Source organism: Ornithorhynchus anatinus, chromosome 14 (assembly GCF_004115215.2).
Source record: "Ornithorhynchus anatinus isolate Pmale09 chromosome 14, mOrnAna1.pri.v4, whole genome shotgun sequence".
In the NCBI taxonomy this organism is placed as follows: Eukaryota; Metazoa; Chordata; class Mammalia; order Monotremata; family Ornithorhynchidae; genus Ornithorhynchus; species Ornithorhynchus anatinus.
Window position 1 is genome coordinate 52,848,394 of NC_041741.1, and position 16,097 is coordinate 52,864,490.

Sequence of the window (16,097 nt, forward strand, 5' to 3'; positions counted from 1 at the left end):
GCTGCTTCTCCCAGTATATATTGGGATATTCCCAAAATTCCCCCTACCCTCAACCCCACACCACTTGGCTAAGTGGAAAGAGCACGGGCTTTGGAGTCAGAGATCATGGGTTTGAATTCCAGCTCCGCCACTTGTCAGCTGTGTGACTGTGGGCAAGTCACTTCACTTCTCTGTGCCTCAGGTACCTCATCTGTAAAATGGGGATTAAGGCTGTGAGCCCCACGTGGGACAACCTGATTCCCCTGTGTCTACCCCAGTGCTTAGAACAGTGCTCTGCACATAGTAAGTGCTTAACAAATACCAACATTATTATTAGTATTACTCTTCCATTTCCCTTGTCTGTAACTTATTTTAAAGTTTGCCTCTGCCCTAGACTGTTAGCTCCTTATGGGCAAAGATCGTATCTTCTAATTCTATTCTACTGTACCCTCCCTGAACTTAGTACAGGGTTCCATAAATAGTAAGCACTCAAAAAAAAACTACCACTGATTGATTGATCGATCCATACGTTTCAGAACTTTGTTGTTTGTGAACTTGTCTTGCCATCTGATATTGATTCTGGCCTGTAAGTGATGCTGGTGGACTTGCTCGAGGAGTCGGTTGTGGCTCTTGTGTCGGGGGGTCTGGGTCTCCCGGCCAGAGAGAAGGTCCAGCTCTGGTGACCTTTTGTTTGTTCTGGACCTTGATACCTGGCCTTCTTGATTCTGTTTTCTATTTTCTTGTTAACTGTTGCATCATCAGTCACCCTGATTCGCTAGTCACCCAGCCCTCAGCCCCACAGCACTTAAGTACATATCCATAACATTTATTTATATAGTCTGTCTCCCCTCTAGACTGTAAGCTCCTTGTGGGCAGCATTATATTATATTGTTCTACTGTATTCTCCCAATCACTCAGTACATTTCTCTGAACACAATAAGTGCTCAATAAATATGATCGATGGATTGATTGCTGCCTAGGTAGCGGAATTTGGCCCCAGCTTTTAGTTCTGTACTACTGTTGTGAACTTTTAGTTGTGTGTATGGATTCTCTGATGCAGTTGACACATCCTCTTGGTTTTCTTTAGATTTATTATCTTCCCATTGCACCTGGCTGTTGAGGTGAAGTGGTTTACAATCAATTTTATATCTTCCTGGATGAGGGGTTCTGTGAGCTGCAGGCCACACTGCCTGCCCTGTCCAATCAATGTCATTTATCAAATCTTCCCCTCTCACCCTCCTCTCTTCCCACTCTTCCCTATTGCAGGTAGTTTTCCTTGCTCTTCCCACACCCCAAATTTGGACAACCCCTGTGGTTCCCTCATGAACTCCAGGAACTTTTATCTTTTCAGAGATTAAGAAGGGGTCTGGCACAGCTACTCAACTCACTCAAGCCACCCTCACTCCTGCACAAACTCCTGAAGCCCCGGTGCACAAATCGCTCGAGCCTTCCCCCCATTTCTGCACAAACCGCTCGAGCGACCCCCCTCCTCCACACACTGCTCGAGCCACCCTGCTCCTGCACACACTGCTCCAGTGATCCCTGGCCTGCACAAACCATTCGAGGTGCCCTCTCTCCTGCACAAACTGCTCGATCCCCCGCCGCACAAACTGCTTCAGCCACACGCCCTGCACAAACCGCTCGAGCCACCCCACTCCTCCACAAATCTTTCAAGCCACCCCCGACCTGCACAGACTGCTTGAGCCTCCCCCTTCCTGCACAAACCGCTCCAGCCACCCCCACACACAAACCGTTCCTGTCAGCCCCTCCCTGCACAAAACATACCCTATCTGCTCAAACCACTCAAGCTGCTCCCTGCCCAGCCTCTGACCTCCTCATTGCACCCCTCCCTTCCCTCCTGCTCTCAATGGAGGCTCTCATCTCCCCCTCCCTCCAGGGAAGCCCTCCATTCCCCTCCCCTCAATGGAAGTCATAGTCTCCTCCTGCCCTCCCTTCCATGGGAGCCCTTCCCTTGCCCTCCCCCATGGGGATTTCCTTCTTTTCTCCACTACAGAGGCCCTCTGCTCCCCTCCCCTCACCAAGTGCCCATCACGCTAGAGTGCATGGAGATCCAGGCGCTGGAGTCTTTAGGGGCAACGCGAAAATGTCTAGAAACTGTAGCTTTCCCGTGCCTGGCCTACCTCTCTCCTGCTGGCAGAGAACTCTCAGGCGGCCGTCCCCTAGCCCCTCTCCCCTAGAGCAACTGAAGAGACAATAAAGGCAATAAAGAAGAGACAGGAGTGGAGAAGAACAAAAGGGGGAACAGGAAGAATAAAGAGGTGAGGGGGAGAGAGGATAAAAAGGTAAGGGAGAATGAGGAGAAAGAAGGAGAGAAGAAAAGAAAACAGAGAAAGAGGAAGAAGGGGAGAAGGTAGTCAAGAGAGAGGAATCAGTCAGTGGTATTTGAATCCATATTAGATGCAGAGCACTGTGCTAAGTACTTGGGTTAGAGTTGATTAACTCAATCCCAGCCCACAAGGAGCTTTTAATCTACAAGAGAAGACAGACGTTAAAATAAATTATCGCTAGGGCAAATAATTGGAGTACAAAGATAGGTACTTAAGTACTGTGGGGCTGGGGGGAGTAGCATAGTGCCTAAGGACTATGCAGACAAGTGCATAAGTGGTGCAGAGGGGAGGGCAGGTAGGGGAAATGAGGACTTGGTTAGGGAAGACCTCTTGAAGGTGCGATTTTAGGAGGGCTCTGAAGATTGGGAGAGTGCTTCTTTTGGATATGAAGGGAAAGGAGTTCCAGCGCAGAGGGAGGCTATGGGCAAGGGGACAGGGGAGAGAGGTGAGGTCGAGGTACCGTGAATAGATTGGTGTTAGAGGAGCCAACTGTGCGGATTGGGTGGTGTAAAGGATCTCCCTCTTCCCCTCACTTTCCCTTTTCCCTTCTCTTCCCTGTTCCCCTCTCTTCACCGTTCCCCTCTTCTCTCTTCCCCTTTCTTCCCCCTTTCATTCTCTTCCCCCTTTCTCCTCCGCTCCTCCCTCCCCGCAGCTGGTCAGGTGCCCAGAGGCCCTCCCTGACCTCCCCACCATGAATCATTTGGAAAAGGGGGTGGGGACGGGGAGCCAAGTCCGTCAGGTGAGCCATTCTGCGAGAAGCCCAGAGAGGCAGAGTGGACAGAAGCTGAGCCTGCCTCCCGCTTCGGGCTCGGGTCAGAGATGCTCTCCTTTCCTCGGCGGCGTTCAGTTTGTTGTCTCTGGGCGTCCCAATGCCGTCTCCCCGGCCCGTCGGTCACCGGCCTCTCAGCACCTGGCAAGCGGGGAGGGAAGCAGCCCAAAGGGGAAGGAGGGTGGCGCACCACAATTGCCAACTCACAGCTTGCTGCTGCTAATGTGCTGCTAATGTTGCTGCTGCTGCGGCTGCTGCCGCCGCCTCCTCCGTGGTCGCCCCCGCCCCTTCCCCGTCCCCGTTTCCTATTGGCACGGCACAACCCCTTGGGGACCACCTCGAGATCTTCCATTCGAAGCGCTTTGCTTAGGGCGACTACGCCTCTCAATCCCCTCCTGGTTGACTCAAAGAGAAACTCCTCATCACCGACTTGGAAGCACTCAATCACTTCGCCCACTCCTACCTCATCTCGCTACTCTCAATCAACCGATCAATCAGGGGTATTGGTTGAGCGCTTACTACGTGCAGAGCACTGTACTAAGCGCTTGGGAGAGTACAATGCAACAGAATTAGAAGTCACGTTTCCTGTCCACAATGAGTTTACAGTCTAGAGGGGCAGATAGACATTAATATAAATCCACGAATAAGTAATAATTCTGGAAGGGGGCAGTTATGAGTGTGAAACTAAGAAAGTGGTTAAGGATAGACAGACCTATTCTCCTATTGCAACCCAGCCCGTGCACTTCACTCCTCTAATGCCAACCTATTCACTGTACTTCAATCTCATCTCTCTGGCTGCCGACCAGGTCCAGCAATGGGAGCTAAAGCCTAGGTCAAACATCCTAGAGACTGATCCGGGCTTTTGGGGCAGTGGCAGAGATGAGAACTCAATCCCTGACTTATACACTCTTCTACAAGCAAGCCTAGAATCTGTCCAGGCCCAGCATTCAGGGAGAGAGGGTTCTCCTTCCGGCCTGTCCGGCACTCAGAGCGGCTTCTCCCTGGGCGAGCGGTTGGGATCGAGCAGACTGCCTCATTTGGACAGAAACGTCAAATGGAGCCTCGTGACTTCTTTCACCTCCCACCTTTTATCTCTGCTGCTGGAAGCGGAGTCACTTCCAAGCACTTAGAACTGTCCTTGACACATAGGAAGTGGTTAAAAAGTACAGTGATAATAATAGTGATTAATAATAATAATAATAATAATAATAAAAGTGGTGGTACTTGTTAAGTGCTTACTATGTGCCAGGCACTTTACTAAACGCTGGCATTCATACAAGCAAATTGGGCTGGACACAATCCCTGTCCCACATGGGGCTAATAGTTTTAATTTCCGTTTAACAGACGAGGTAACTGAGGCACAGAGCAGTGAAGTGACTTGCCCAAGGTCGCCCAGCAGACAAGTGGCAGAGCTGGGATTAGAACCCAGGTCCTTCTGACTTCCAGGCCCGGGTTCTATCCATTAGGAAACGCTGCTTCTCTGTGATTACTATTATAACTAAATTAGAGAAATGTACATTAGTTTTGTAGGGTTGAGGGTGGGGTGAATAAAGGGTGCAGAACCAAGTGCAACAACCACACACTCGCCCTGCACGCCCCTTGTATTTCAGTGGATGCTCAGCACAGCACCTACATCCAGAAGGCACCTGGACGGACGGACTTCTCTGCTCCCTACCTTTCTGCCTCTTGCCACGTGGAAGCCAGTCCTGCGCCCCACGGGGACTTCCGATTGATGCTGATTCACTCTGTGAGGCTGGACCCCTCTATCACCCACTGGTGGTATTCATCCTTATTCTGTCAGGCTGCAACTCTTGTGACCTTGGGCAAGTCACTTAACCGTCTTTGTGCCTCACTTACTTCATCTGGAAAATGGGGATGAAGACTGTGAGCCCTACGTGGGACGTAGTAAGCGCTGAACAAATACCAACATTATTATTATTATTGTTCTTATCGTCCCCTGGTGGCACTAATCGTCATTCTGGGAGGTGATTTTTATTATTATTCTCACCTGCCGTCGAGTCGCTTCCGATTCATGGCGACTCTGTGGATATATTTACTCCAGAACATCTTCTCTTCTGCCATAATTCGTAACCTTGCTAACGGTTCAATAATCGTTATTCTGGGCGGCTGCGCCTCTCTATCGCCGCCAGGTGGTAGTAGCCTTGTCGAGGGAGCCTGTGCCTCTCTATCGCCCTCTTGTGGCACCAAACGTTATTTTGGGCGGACTGCGCCTCTCTATCGCCACCTGGTGGTAGTAGCCTTGTTCAGAGCGACTGTGCCTCTCTATCGCCCTCTGGTGGCACCAATCGTTATTCTTGGCGACTGCTCCTCTCTATCGCCCCCTGGTGGCACTAATCGCTTTTCTGGGCATCTGAGCCTCTCCATCGCCCCCTAGTGGCACAAATCGTTATTCTGGACGGCTGCGCCTCTCTATTGCCGCCTGGTGGTAGTAGCCTTCTTCAGAGCGACTGTGCCTCTCTATCGCCCTCTGGTGGCACGAATCGTTACTCTGGGAGGCTGAGCCTTTCTATCGCCCCCTGATGGCACTAATCATTATTCTGGGAAGCTGTTCCTCTCTATCGCCCCCTAGTAGAACTAATAGTCTGGGAGGCTGCGGTTATCTATCATCCCCTGGGGATTGTTATCAGTATCAAGTGCCGTCCAGTCGTTTCCGATTCATAGAGAATCTATGGATATACTTTCTCCAGAACGTCCTCTGCCATAATCCATAATCCTCTGCCATAATCCATAATCTTTCTAACGATTCTTCCGGTATGGTTGTTGGGGTCTCTATCCATCTAGCTGCTGCTCTGCCTCTTCCAGGTTTTCCCTGGACTTTTCCTGGGATTAGTGTCTTCTCCGGAGAATTTGTCCTCCTGATTATGCGTCCAAAATATGCTAATGTAAATCGAGTCATTTGCCCTTCCAAGGATCCACTTTGGTTTAATTTGCTCCAAAATCATACTAGGCTCTATAAGGCTGTGCCTTTCTACCGCCCCCTGGTGGTACTAGACCCTATCACAGCACGTACATACATATCTGTAACTTTATTTATTTGTATTGATGCCTCCGCCACCCCAAGACTGTAAACTAGTTATGAGCAGGGAATGTCACTGTTTATTGTTGCATTATACTTTCCCAAGCACTTAGTACAGTGCTTTGCACCCAGTAAGCGCTCAATAAGTACAATTGAATGAATGAATAAATAAATAAATTCCAGTATTTGATTGATTGATACAGTGATGGGAAAGGCAGGGAGAGGACAGGTTTGGGTGGGAAGATAAGGAGTTCTGCGTTAGACATGTTAAATTTGAAATGTCAGAGGGCTATCCAAGTAGACATGTCCTAAAGGCAGAAGGAAATGCAAGCCTACAGAGAAGGGGAGAGATTGAGAGACAGGGAAAATGGTGGTGCGGTCTACCGTGATGGGAAAGTTGTGGGGAGGACAGAATTTGGGTGGGAAAATGAGGAGTTCTGTTTTGGACACTTTAAGTTTGAGGGGGATGAGGGGAGGGGTGGGGGGAGATGGGCATAATAATAAAAATAATTATGATATCTGTTTAGCGCTTACTATGTGCCAAGCACTGTTCTAAGCGCTGGGGTAGATAGAAGATAATCAGATTGTCTCATGGGCAGCTCACAATTTTAATCCCCATTTTACAGATGAGGTAACTGAGGCACAGAGAAGTTAAGCAGCTTGCCCAGGGTCACACAGCAGATAAGTGGCAGTGGCAGGATTAGAACCCACGATCTCTGACTCCCGAGCCCGGGCTCGTTCCACTAAGCCATGCTGCATCCAAGTAGAGATGTCCTGTGACACTGCAGAGAAAGAGGGAGATCAGGGTTGGAGAATTGGAGCAGGTCACGGAAAGATGGCAGTTGAAGCCTCAGGAATGAATTCCCAGATGACCTCCTAATCTTCATCAGTACCATCATCATCATCATTCTCTTTAACTCAGTCATCTTGCCCCCTTCTACCTTACCTCCCTGATTTCCTACCCCAACCCAACCCACACACTTATGTCGTCTATCTCGCCGCCGACCTTTGGCCCACACCTGGGGCCTCTGGCCTGGAACTCCTTCTCTCTTCGTCTCCGACAGGTGATCACGGTCCTCACCTTCGAAGCCTTATTTAAAGTACATTAATTCATCCATTCATTCAATCTTATTTATTGAGCACTTACTGTGTACAGATCACTATACTAGGCACTTGGAAGAGCACCCTGTAACAATAAGCAGACACATTCCCTGCCCATATTGAGCATACAGACTAGGGGGGAGACAGGCATTAATATAAGTATTTAAATTTCAGATATATACATAAGGGTTGTGGGTTTGGGAGGGAGGATGAATAAAAAGGAGCAAGTCAGGGTGAGCCAGAGGGAGTGAGAGAAGAGGAAAGAAGGGCTTAGTCAGGGAAAGTCTCTTGGAAGAGATATGCCTTCAATAAAGCTTTGAAGCCCGGAGAGTAATTGACTGTTGGAATTGAGGCGGGAGGGCGTTCCAGGCCAGAGGCAGGATATGGGTGAGGGGTAGGTGATGAAAAAGATGGGATCAAGGTACAGTGAGAAGGTTAGGATTAGAGGAGCGAAGTGTAAGGGCTAGGTTGTAGTAGGAAAGTAGCAAGGTGAGTTAGCAGGGGGCAAGGTGATTTAAGTAAGTGCTCAATAAACATGCTTGCTTGCTTGATTGATTGACTAATCAACCCCACCTCCACAAAAAGCTCCCTTGAGGCACAGCTCTGTGAGTTTGAGTTAAAGAACAGACCTGGGCTAAGGTGTTTTCAGTGTTGTAGGGCAGCCCCACCTCTAGCCCTGTTTCCAGCCCCAGCCCCACCCTCAGTCCTAGGCAACTCATTTCTTCCCCAGGTGCCTCTAAATGAGGTAAGGAGGCACTGGCCCTTTATGGCCCCAGAGGCTGTTGGGTCCTTCCCTGCCCTATTTAAGGCTCCTCATTATGGCCTGCCTCAGTTTGCAAGAGGATAGGAGACAGAGTATGGCCTGCTGTGGGCTCAGGTAAGGGGGGGGGGGGGCTCTGGCTGTCCCAGTTATACCCCCCCCCCCCTTTTTTTTAAGGGTGGGTGTGGGATTGGGATTGCTGTTGCCTATTGTACTGATGATGATGAAGGTGGGAAGGGTTCTTGTCTGTCCGTCTCCCCCGATTAGACTGTAAGCCCGTCAAACGGCAGGGACTGTCTCTATCTGTTGCCGACTTGTTCATCCCAAGCGCTTAGTACAGTGCTCCGCACATAGTAAGCGCTCAATAAATACTATTGAATGAATGAATGAATGAATATTAGGGTTGGGCTGGCAGGGCAGAGAAGGGGGTGGGGGAGGGGTCGTTTCCAGGGTTTGAGAAATGACTTGGGTATACATGCTGGGGTGCAAGGGGAGGGCTGTCGGGGTAGCTGATGGGTTATGATGTGACCAATGATGTGAATATGTTTTTACACTGCTTGGGGTTGGGAAACTGGGGAGGCAGTGTGGAGGGCTGATTGTTCTGAAGGTTCTCATTGCTTTGGGGCTGAGGGAGGGGCTTACCGGTTGGGGCTGGGGGAAAGTTTTGGGTTCAGATGGTCTTGGGGAAACTCAGGCCTGATTTTGGGGGTCTGAGGGTACCGAATGGCTGGGACAGAGGACGGCTTACTGACGGACGCATGGGGCATGTGGGCTGAGTGTCGGGTGGTGCATCCTCACCGTCTGTCTGTCTGTCTCAATCCACACCTCTGTGTATTTGGATGTTGTCCGTCAGCCCCGCTTCTGCTAGTAAGAGGGCTGGGACGCTGTCTTTTCCATCCAGAAGAAGCAGAGTGGCCTATTGGAGAGAACATGGGCCTGGGAGTTAGAAGGATCTGCATTCTAAACCCAAGCCTGCCCCTTGTCTGCTGTGTGACCTTGGGCGAGTCACTTCACTGTTCTGGGCCTCAGCTCCCTCATCTATGAAATGGGGGTTAAGAAGGGGAGTCCCAGGTGGGATGTGATCTAATAATAGTATGTGTCAAGCACTGTTCTAAGCTCTGGGGTAGATACAAGATAATCAGGTTGGACACAGTACAATTAATTTGCATCTATCCTTACGTTTAGTAGAGTGCCTGAAAAAACAGGAAACTAACATGAGAAGCAGCGTGGCTCAGTGGAAAGAGTACAGGCTTGGGAGTCAGAGGTTGTGGGTTCTAATCCTGGCTCTGCCACTTGTCCGCTGTGTGACTTTGGGCAAGTGACAACTTCTCTGTGCCTCAGTTACCTCATCTGGAAAATGAGGATTAAGACTGTGAGCACCATCTGGGACAACTGGATGACCTTGTATCCCTCTGAGATCTTAGAACAGTGCTTAGCACATAGAGCTTAACAGATGCCATCTTTATTATTATTTAACAGGTACCATAAACAAAGAACCCAGAGCTCAAAGTGGTGCCCGATGCCCAGTATGTACCGGTCGAGGGGGGAGAGGGGCTGCCCCTGCTGGGGCTGTGATGCTGGGCTCTGGGGTCCCACCCCTGCAGGGTTGTGGGTGAGGAGCCCGTGTGTGTGGGCAGATGCTGTGCTGCTTCCTCGGGGTGAGGGGTGGGGGGTGGTTAGAGATGGGGGGGCCCTGCTTCCGGCTCTATCGTTATTCTTACTCTTTTCTCTTTCAACCAGTTGTAAGGAATTACAGACAACAGAGAAGCAGTGTGGTCTAGTGGAGAGAACCTGGACCTGGGTTCTAATCCCAGATCCGCCATGTGTTTACCACGTCACCTTGGGTAAGGCACTCCGCTGTGCTCCACCTCAGTTCCATCACCTCTAAAACTGGGACTAACACCGTGAACCCCGTCCGTGACAGGGATTGTGTCCAATCTGATTGTGCCAATCCCAGCGCTTAGTACAGTGCCTGGCAAATAGTAAGCACTTAACAAATGCTGCATAAATTTATAATGCTTGTGTCCCTTCAAGTCAGTGGTATTTATTGAACACTTTATATGTGCAGAGCACCGAACTAAGCATATGGGAGAGTACAATACAATGAATCCATGGTATTTATTGCACATATGCTGTGTGCAGAGTACTTGTAAACTCCTGAAGTTCAGTGCTCCTGAAGTTCAGTGATGGTGTGTGTTGTTTGTGCTGAATCCTCCCAAAAGTTTGGCCCATAAATGCACTTATTAGATGCTCTTAATGTAAAATTCTGCTCCCTCCAGTTCTCTGGGCTCTCCGTCGCACACAGCGAGCCCCCTTAAGGGTGGACCACCACAACCTGGGAACCATCGGACACGCCGAACCCCCAGAGGGCAGGGTCACTGAGGGCAGGGTGGCAGGCCATGATCTGTGGCTTTCGGCCTCCTCCCCACCCGCTGCTACCAAGGGCAAGGCTGCCACAGCTGTGGAGTGGTCTGAAGCTGTGAGCCCATGCAGGGCAGACCCGCCGTGACGTTGTCTGGGTGACACGGGGAGCCGCCCAAGGACAGGGCCACTGCAACATTGGACCTGCCAGATACTGTGAGTTCCCACCCCGCCCCAAGGGCAGGGCCACAAAAATGTTCTGCCCGTATGACACTGAGCACATCCAGACCAGAGCCGCCGTGACATTGTCGATAGTATTTACTGAGCACTTTATATGTGCAGGACACTGAACTAAGCATGTGGGAGAGTACACTACAATGAATCTATGGTAGTTACTGCACATATGCTGTGTGCAGAGTACTTGTAAACTCCTGAAGCGCAGTGATGGTGTGTGTTCTGCTGAATCCTCCCAAGAGTTCAGCACATAACTGCACTTATTAAATGCTCTTAATGTAAAATCGTGCTCACTCTAGTGTTCTGGGGTCTCCGTCTCACACAATGAGCCCCCTTAATCGTCGACCACCCCAACCTGGGACCCGTCGGACACTGTGAACCCCCTGCGGGGAGGGCCGCTGAGAACAGGGTGGCCGGCTGTGATCTGTAGCCGTCAGCCCCCTCCCCATCCGCCGTTACCGATGACAAGGCTGCCACAACTGGAGTGGTCCGAAGCCGTGAGCCCATCCAGGGCAGAGCTGCCTCTACTGTGATGTTGTGCTTGGGTGACTCTGGGAACCCCTCGAGGGCAGGGCCACTGCAATGCTGGACCTGCCAGATACTGTGAGTCCTCCCCTCAGAGGGCAGGGCCACAAAAATGTTCCGCTTGGGTGATTTTACTGGGAACCCATCCAGACCAGAGCCGTCGTGATGTTGTCAATAGTATTTACTGAGCACTTAATATGTGGAGGACACTCAACTAAGCATGTGGGAGAGTACAGTGCAATGAATCCACAGTATTTATTGCATACAAGCTGTGTGCAGAGTAGTTGTAAACTCTTGAAGCGCAGTGATGGTGTGTGGTGTTGTGTGCTAAACTTTTGGAGGATTCAGCACAAACTGCACTTAATTAATGCTCTTAATGTAAAATCGTGCTCACTCTAGTGTTCTGGGCTCTCCGTCGCACACAGTGAGCCCCCTTAAGGGTGGACCACCCCAACCTGGGACCCGTCGACACGGTGAACAGCCTGAGGGAGGATCACTGAGAGCAGAGTGGCCGGCTGTGATCTGTGGCTGTCAGCCCCCTCCCCACCCGCCGCTACTGAAGACAAGGCTGCCCCAACTCTGGAGCAGTCTGAAGCTGTAAGGCCGGCCAGGGCAGAGCTGCTGTGACATTATGCCTGGGCGACACTGGGAGCCCCGAGGGCAGGGCCGCCATAGCATTGGACCCGTTGGATACATTTAGTTTCTCCTACATACTGGGAAGAGTAATTACAAATATGGGTGCTGGTAAAAGGGGAAACTGGCTTCATGCCACAAACCCCAAATTTGAATCTTCCCATTTGGGTCTTCATGACCCCTGTGTCAGGAAAACCAGTGAAAATATGGCTGCCGACAAAGGGGGAACTGGCTTCATGCCATAAACCCCACACTTAATTCTTCCATTTTGGGTCTTCATGGCCGAGGTACTGGGAAGAGCAATGAAAAGATGGATGCTGGCAAAACTGGGGACTGGCTTCATGCCACAAACCCCAGATTTGAGTCTTCCCATTTGGGTCTTCATGGCCCAGGTGCTGGGAAGAACAATAATGACATGTCCTGGCAAAAGGGGGTATTGGCTTCAAGCCACAAACCTCAGATTTGAGTCTACCCCTTTAGGTCTTCATGACCCAGGCTCTGGGAAGAGTGATTACAAATATGGGTGCTGGTAATATTGGAAACTGGCTTCATGCCACAAACTCCAAATTTGAATCTTCCCAATTGGGTCTTCATGACCCCTGTGTCAGGAAAACCGGTGAAAATATGGCTGCCGGCAAAGGGGGAACTGGCTTCATGCCACAAACCCCAAATTCGAATCTTCCCATTTGGGTCTCCATGGCCAAGGTACCAGGAAGAACAGTGAAAAGATGGATGCTGGCAAAACTGGGGACTGGCTTTATGTCACAAACCCCAGATTTGAGTCTTCCCATTTAGGTTTTCACGGCCCGGGCACCGAGAAGAACAATAAAAATGAGTGCTGGTAAAAGAGGGTGTGGCTTCATGCCATGCAGCCCAGATTTTATTCCCTTATTGGGTCTTCATGGCCCATGTCCTGGGAAGAACAATAATGACATGTGTTCTGGCAAAAGGGGGTACTGGCTTCAAGCCACAAACCTCAGATTTGAGTCTTCCCCTTTAGGTCTTCATGGCCCAGGCTCTGGGAAGAGTGATTACAAATATGGGTGCTGGTAATATTGGAAACTGGCTTCATGCCACAAACTCCAAATTTGAATCTTCCCAATTGGGTCTTCATGACCCCTGTGTCAGGAAAACCGGTGAAAATATGGCTGCCGGCAAAGGGGGAACTGGCTTCATGCCACAAACCCCAGATTTGAGTTTTTCCATTTGGGTCTTCATTTCCCGGGCACTGGGAAGAACAATAAAAATGAGTGCTGGTAAAAGAGGGTGTGGCTTCATGCCATGCAGCCCAGATTTTATTTCCCTACTGGATCTTCATGGCCCAGGTACCAGGGGGAAAGAGAAAATGAGGATGCCGGCAAAAGGGTCTTGTCTTCATGTCATGAATCCCAGATATGAACCTTCCCACTTGGGTCTTCATGGCTTAGGCACTGGGAAGAACAACAAATATAGCAGGTACTGGCTTCAGGCTACAAACCCCAGGTTTTAGTCTTCTCGTCTAGTTTTTCGTATCCTGGGCACCAGAGAAAATTATAAAAAAATGTGAGTGCCAGCAAAAAGGGTAGCGGCCTCATGCCATGAACCCCAGATTTGAGTCTTCCCATTTCAGTCTTCATGACCTGGGCACTGGGGAGAATAATTTAAAAGTTTGGATGCCAGTAAAAAGGGGTCTGGCTTCACGCCACAAACTCCAGATTTGAGTAGTTTCATTTGGGTCTTTTAACAGCCGGGGCATTGGAACAAATGATAAAAATATGGCAGCCAAAGGGAGGTACCTGCTTCAAGCTGTGAACCCCAGATTTGACTCTCTTATTGGGTCTTGACCCACGTAGCAGGGGGAGAGAGAAATATTAATGCATGCAAAAAGGGGCGTGGCTTCATGCCCTGAACCCTTGATTTGAGTCTTCCCATTTGGGTCTTCAAGGTCCGGGTACTGAGAAGAACAGTATAAATGAATGGTGGCAAAAGAGGGTATGGCTTCATGAAGTGAAGCGCAGATTTGACTCCCTTTTGGATCTTGTCGGCTCAGGCATTTGAAAGCTTGAAAACATGGGTTTTGGCAAAACTGTGGACTGCCTTCATGCCACCAACCCCATCTTCAAGTCTTTCCAATTGGGTCTTTACGGCCCAGGCGCAAAGACAACAGATCATGTGATTGCAGGCAAAATGTGGGCTGGCTTCATACCACGAACCCCAGATTTAAGTCTTCCCGTTTGGGTCTCTGTGGCCCTGGAACCGGGAAGAGCAATAGTAACATGAGTGCTAGCGAAATGGGGGGCTGACTTTATGCCACAGATCCTGTTTTTGAGTGTTTGTATTTTGGGTCTTCATGGCCCAGGCATTGAGAAGAATAAAAATGACATGCATGCCAGTGAAAGTGGGGACTGACTTCAGGCCATGAACCCCAGACTTCAGTTTTCCCATTTGGGTCTTTGTGGCCCAGGCACTGGCAAAAACAGTGAATTAGGAGTGCCAGCGATAGGGGGCTTGGCTTCATTCTCTGAACTCCAGATTTGAGTCTTCCCATTTGGGTCTTCATGGCCCGGGTGCCGGGAAGAACAATTAAAGTATGGGTCCAAGCCAAAGGGGGGCTGGTTTCGTGCCACGAACCCTAGATGTAACTCTCCCAGTTGGGTCTTCATGGCCTGAGCATTGGACCAAGCAAGAAATATATTTTGGTGCCAGGAAAATGGGGGCCTGGCTTCAGAACCTTGGGAATTGATTCTCTCAGTTGCATTTTTGTGCCTGGGCACTAGGGAGAGTGAAGATGGCTTTAGCTTTGTCACTTTCCCCTCGGTTGGACTCTACTCTTGAGTTTGGGGCTTGGCCCTATTTGAGGCCCAACAGGTCAAAGAGCTTCCTGCTCATTCAGGGATGATCACTGGAAGAGTCTCCACCTGTATCATTCCCGCCGGTCGGCTCTACTATCTTTGCAGTGACCAGATGGACCATATACCTCAGACTCTGAGCCTACTGATCAGGTTAGAATCTGCATCACTCTGGGGCAGGGTGCTTTTAATCTTCTCTTAAAACTTGGGTTTGGGCCGTGTCGCTGAGCAGGAAAAGTTCAGGCCTGGGCACTGAGGAGGACCTGGGTTCTCATCCCAGCTCTGCCTCTTGCCAGCTCTGTGACCTTGAGCGATTCACTTAACCTTGCTGTGCCTCAGTTTCTTAACCAGTAACATGTCGATTCAATACCTGCACTTGGATTTGCTCCCTTTATTCACCGCTCCCTCAACCCCATACCACTTGAGTCATATCTATCATTTATTTATATCCATGGCTTTATCCCCTTGCAGACTGTGAGCTCAGTGGAGGAAGGAAATGGGTCTACTAGTTCCACTGTCTTGCACTCTCTAGTGCATAATACCAAAAGTAAGTGCTCAGTAAATAACACCGATTGAGTCACTCTAGATCCAACATACTTTGGGTTTCCTAGCAGAGAATTAGAGAGCATAGACCTAAACTCTCACTTCTGGCTTTTTCTAGCAGCGTGGCTCAGTGGCAAGAGCATGGGCTTGGGAGTCAGATTGTGGGTTCTAGTCTCCACTCCATCACTTAGCTGTGTGACTTGGGGCAAGTCATTTAACTTCTCTGTGCCTCAGTTACCTCATCTGAAAAATGGGGGTTAAAACTGTGAGCCCCAGGTGGGATTATCTTGTTTCTACCTCTTTCCCCTTCACCTCCCCTCAGCTAAGCCCCCTTTCCCTCTGTTCCTCCCCCTCTCCCTTCCCCTCCCCTCAGCACTGTGCTCATTTATATATATTTTGATTGCCCTATTTTGTTAATGAGGTGTACATTCCCTTGATTCTATTTATCGTGATTGTTGTCTTGTTTTTGTCAATCTGTTTCCCCTGATTAGACTGTAAGCCCGTCACTGGGCAGGGATTGTCTCTATCTGTTGCCGAATTGTATATTCCAAGTACTTAGTACAGTGCTCTGCACATAATAAGCGCTCAATAAATACTATTGAATGAATGAATGAACAGTGCTGGGCACAAAGCACTACTACTACTCACTACTCCCACCCTGGCCCCCGCCAAAATAAAGCCACTGGTAGCTAGAACAGCGACTCCACAATTGAGGCCCGCAGGTCCGTGGCCTGCCAGCCAGACCGTCCTCTTCTGGAATCCCCCGGCAGCCATCCCAGACGCACCGGATTCACCGTTCCTCAACACCCCCGGCCGAGACCGCCCAAGCCACAGTCGCGGAACGTCCGCCGGGGTCATCTCTGAACACCATCGGGTGCCCCCTGAGCTAGGCCCCAGACCCTCTGGTCTCATGCACATGGAGAAAAATGAATAAAAATGTCTTAGCCCCAGTTTCAGGCCTGTTGGCGGTCTCTTGTTT

General features: G+C 50.0%; 1 long non-coding RNA gene across 1 annotated transcript; it reads left to right on the forward strand.

Moving 5' to 3' along the window:
* Positions 1–8,068: 8,068 nt before the first annotated feature.
* Positions 8,069–9,769, forward strand: LOC114816542. The gene is made up of 3 exons (XR_003764330.1): positions 8,069–8,111; positions 9,474–9,520; positions 9,735–9,769. It is a non-coding gene; the product is annotated as an uncharacterized LOC114816542 (long non-coding RNA).
* The last annotated feature ends 6,328 nt before the right edge of the window (positions 9,770–16,097 follow it).